Source organism: Molossus molossus, unplaced genomic scaffold (genome assembly GCF_014108415.1).
Source record: "Molossus molossus isolate mMolMol1 unplaced genomic scaffold, mMolMol1.p scaffold_m16_p_11, whole genome shotgun sequence".
NCBI classification, from domain to species: Eukaryota; Metazoa; Chordata; class Mammalia; order Chiroptera; family Molossidae; genus Molossus; species Molossus molossus.
In genome coordinates, this window is record NW_023425346.1 from 42,656,546 (window position 1) to 42,661,675 (window position 5,130).

The 5,130-nt window shown below is 34.7% G+C and overlaps 1 non-coding gene across 1 annotated transcript; it reads left to right on the plus strand.

The window, feature by feature from the left end:
* The first annotated feature begins 1,425 nt into the window (after nt 1-1,425).
* On the plus strand, nt 1,426-1,532 carry LOC118625882. The gene has a single exon (XR_004958742.1). It is a non-coding gene; the product is annotated as a U6 spliceosomal RNA (small nuclear RNA).
* The last annotated feature ends 3,598 nt before the right edge of the window (nt 1,533-5,130 follow it).

A 5,130-nucleotide genomic window follows, 5' to 3' on the forward strand; every position in this document is an offset into this window, starting at 1 on the left:
CTGTCAGGGACTTTTCTTCTTTACCCTCTAGTCGAGGCATTGTGGGGTTTAAAAAAGAAAAGAAAAGAAAAAAAAAGACTCATTGGAGGTTGCAGTTAGAAAAGCACAAGAAACTCATTTTTGATACAGTAAAGCAATTGACTCTGAGTGTCATCAAGGTATAAAGGAGAGAGGCGGATTGTGGCATGTTTTATCACCTCAAGATAATTAAGCTAATTTTCACTGATGCTTATAAAAGTTTGACACTGAAACAAGAACATTCTTTTGAAGTTTTCTGTTAGAGTCTTCACTGTATGTATTCTGCTGTGATAAGGGTTTGGATATTTCCTCTTCGCACACTGATGCTCAGACTTGCCTAATCTTGGTGACTAAGTATGCGAAGGTTGCCAGATAAGCAAATGAAAATCCAGGACATCCAGTTGAAATGAGAGTTTCAGGTGAATACAAATAATTTTTAGTATGTCCCATGCAATAGTTGGGCTAAAACATCATTCTGGTTTATGTGAAATTCAAATTTAACTGGGCACTTCTATTTTATCTGCCAACCCTAAGCAAGCTGGGATTTTCTCATAGACCTGTGGGAGAAAGGGTTAGCTGGGCTTGTCAGAGTTAAGAAGAGTAGGGTTAGATGCCCCCTGAGAAACATGAATCCCAGTGCCTGCGGGCTATAGTTACCCTTGGTGAGACCTGTCTTGATACCAACATGCAAGACAGTAGAGCTGGTGAGGGTGGGCAGCAGAGCAGGGAGGAAGAGTACAGATGGAGCTTCTGCCTGTCTCTTTGCTCATGCTCAGGTAGGCAACCTCACCCAGCATTCCAGGGACCTGTGGGGGGGGGGGGGATGCTGGGATCCAGGGAGCAGTGGACCAGGAAGTCTCGCCTTGGACAGCAGAGTGATTCCCGACCTTACCTTCTAGGCAAATTCTCTTAGAGATGGAAGGTTTAGCTCTTGCAGTAGATGGAGCTGTTGCAGGCCGATGGGATGCCAGATACATGCTCACCCATCTTAAACTTCAGTGAGGGATTATTATTTTTCTCATATCATGCTTGATTTTCACCAGTATAAAATTAGGATTAAAAACACTGGCTTTCAAGTCCGACTGACCTGGGTTTGAATCTTGGCTCCACCTTCTAGCAAGTGAGACTTTGAGCAACTTGTGCAAACTCCTGCAACTCAAGTTCCTCATCTGTAAAATAAAAGTAATACTGCTATTTCATAGGGATGTTGAAAGAACAATAAATAATTTCTAAAATTCTTAATACAGTCTGCCATTGAGTAAGTTCTAGGCAAATAGTACCTACATGTTACTATATACTAGTATAAGGGTCAAATTCTTATCTGAACTGAGTATTTCACAAGAAGACCTGTTCTAGGAGTGGACTTAATGGTATTCATTGACAATCTCTGATGAAAAACCCATAACAGTGCTTGCTTTGGCAGCACATATATTAAAATTGGAAAAATACAGGGAGGACTAGCGTGGCCCCTGCGTAAGGATGATACGCAAATTCATGAGGCATTCCGTATTTTTGAGACAGACAAGTATCAGATGATCTCACTTATATGTGGAACCTAATGAACAAAATAAACTGATGAACAAAATAGAAAGAGAGGCATGGATATATGGGACAGACTGATGAATCTCAGATGGGGGGGAAGGGGACAGGAAGAGATTAACCAAAGAATTTCCACCGACAATAGGGTAGTGAAGGCTTGGGGTGAGGCTAGAACCAGGAGGAGGGGGGCAATGGAGGGAAAATTGTGTGTCATCTGTAATAAAGATTAAAAAAAAATCCACAACAGGTGTTAGATTAGCCCTTAATCATTATCATCCTATTAGGGCAAAGAAGCTATTGGAGTCCAATGATTAAACTTTCTGTTTCTTAAGCTATAACCCCATTGTTACTGACACACACACCAAAGAAACTTCTCTGATTAACTGAATACATGAGCTCCAAATGAAGAAAATTCTTCAACTCAATATAGGTATTCATATTGATCAAAATGAGTTATTTTATTGATTCTTCCATCACATATGTCCAAATGTGAATACTGCCCGCCCATGCTATTACTGCCACCTTTTCTTTGACACTTCGTGGGTTCTGAGAGTCAGACCACTTGGAGCAGTGCTTCTCACCATGGCTGTACAGGATCAACATCTGAAGGACTTTAAGACACAAAAACAAAACCAAGAAAGGGCTCCCCTCCCAGACCAACTTAATTAGAAAGCTGAGGTAAGGCATGACTAGTAGCATGTTTTAGAAGCTGTCTAACTGAGCGTATCAAGAAGCCAATTTGAAAATATTGAGTAGAGGAAAGAAAACGAGGTCTTGAGCCACACTAAGTTGGCTTCAAACCCAGGTCTCTGTATCTATTAGCTGTGTTGTCTTGTACAAGTTGCTAATTTCTCACAGCATCACTTCCCTTTATTAGAAAAAGTGGAAATACTTAATTCCCTAAGAATCCACTGAGTTACTACAAAAATAGAAATTATTATTCTAGGGTTTGTATAAAGAAGATGTTCTTTACATATCTCCAGGACATCTTTCTTTCCATTCAAAACGACTAGCAATTCACAGCATAGTAGTTATAAACTTTTTTAGTATTTTTCTTGATTTTCATTGTTTAATTGTGTGCTTGGAATCTGGTTCTTGCTGTAAAAAAAAAAAAAAAAAAAAAAAAATCTTCATTGTATTATACTAATATTTTTGGTTTGCTTTGTTATCTTGGCATTTTCCAGAGCCGTTTCTAAGGCCTGATCCTGAAGATCTGAAGTGTTTGGTAACAAAACTATAGCCAAAGAGATTTGAATTGGTTTCATCACAATATCATCATTATTTCCTTATGCATCCTGCCTTTGGTGTTGTAGCAGAGTTTCTCCTGCTTTGCCATGCTTACTGAAGAGCTGCCTTCTAATCCCACATTTCCAAATGTGGAGGTTGATTTTCCTACTCAACTATCTTATTTCATGGTAATCTTCCTTGTTAAAATTGTTATCTAATATGGATTTATTACATTTTTTTCATCAGTTTTATTATCAGAATATTTTTGTAATTCTTGAGTTCTGGTGACAAAAGTGTCACATAATGAGGGTTAGAAATTCTATTTCCACTGTCCTAGAAATAAATGAACATAATGGTAGTAAACAGAGTTAATATTCAAAATACTTAGAAACCAGCACTAGCATATGTTATAAATAACAATTAAAAATATAATCCCTCTTATTTTCAAATGTAATCATATTTATGGTAAAACTATTATTAATCAAGTAACATGATATGTAGCACAAATTGCTTACCAAGTCATTCTAATCATTTCCACATCACTTATTGGTTTTCAAAAATTAGTGTTGTGTTTTTGCTAAATTGTTTCTTGTGTTTTTGCTTGTTTGTTTGACATGGCTCTCGCTAGCTAAATAACAACTTCAACTGAGCAGTGTTTTGACATTAAAAATTTTTATCAAACTCCTCCACTGGCTTTACATTAACTAGATTACTTAAGTCTCAGAAAGCAAAGAATTTTTCTTAATATTAAAAATATTGTTTATGGAACTAAGTCTTAAAGCCTCAATTTTCACATTTTAAGTATATTTTTAAACTTTTAAGAGAGACAGTTGATGTGTTGTTGATTACTATTGTAATTTTAATTCCTTGACTTATAAGCTTTCCAAAAAGTTGTTTTGTCATTTTGGTTGATAAAGGTTTTTCAATAACTAAAAACATAATTCCATATTGTAATAGTCCTCTCATATCACGCTTATTTTTTTTTAATTCCATTAAATATCTCATGACTGGATTGGCTCATCCTTTTTTAAATAACGTTTTTAGTTTGGAAGGATTTTTATTTGTGAGATAGTTGCAAAGATAGTAAAGAAAGTTTTCATAAACCCATTACCCACTTTTCCTAATGCTAATGTCTTACACAACCATAGTTTATTTGTCAAAAATAAGAAATTAACATTGGTAACAACTATTTACTAACCTTTGGTTTTATTTGGATTTCATCTGAAAAAATTCAACTTTCCCTTTATTACCAAATTCACATCCCTTCATAAAGGTAACTTATTACCAGATCAGGTTGCATGCATATTATGTACATATAGATGGACCAAAAAATTATAGAATTTTGTTTTTTGGTTGTGTTGTTGCATTTTTTCTTCACAGAAATGTCACTGTATTGTTCAAGTTTTCTTTAAAGACATGCTGTAATTTTCTTCAGTAATATTTCTTGCTTTGATGTCTATATTCTCTGATATTAACACAGGCACTGTGACTTTTCTTTTGATTAGAGTTAGAATGATATAGCTTGTTCCTTCATTTTACTTTTAACTTATCTATGACTATATATAAAGTGGTTTTCTTGTAGGCAGTATATAATTGAGTCTTGCTTTAATATACAGTTTCACAGTCTCTGTCTTTAATTGGGTTATTTAGACAATTTATATAATGTCATTATTGATGTAGTTGAATTTAAATCTATAAACTTGCCAGTTACTTGTCTCATCTGCTTTTTGTTCCCTTTTCCTTCTCTGTCTTCTGTTTGATTATTTAAGTATTTCTTATCATTCCATTTTAGTTATATTATTGGTTTAAAAGCTGTAATTTTTTTAATCGGTGGTTATTTTAGGGTTTATAATATACACTTTTAACTTGTCACAGTTTATTTTTAAATAATAATACACCACTTCTAGTGTAGTAGTACGAGAATCTTACAACAGTATGCTTCCCTTTCCTCCTTTTGTTCTTCACACTTGAATTCTTTATATGTTTTACTTCTATGTGAGTTATAACTCCATTCCACATTGTAAGTAATTTTGCTTTAGACTAAGTGTTAGCAAACTATGGCCTGTGAGCCAGGCACCTGTTTTTATAAATAAACGTTTATCAGATTACAGCCCACTCATCCTTTATGTATTGTCTATATCTGCTTTCATGCTACCACAGCAGAGTTGTGTAGTTACAACAGACTTTATTCCCCTCAAGTCAAAATATTTGCTATGTAGGCCGTTAAGAAACAAGTTTGTTTATACCTGTTCTAGACAATTATCTTTGAAATTTATTAAAATTAAGAAGAAATGTCTTTTATACTTGTTCTTATTTTTACCCTTTTTTAAATCCTTCACTTTTTTT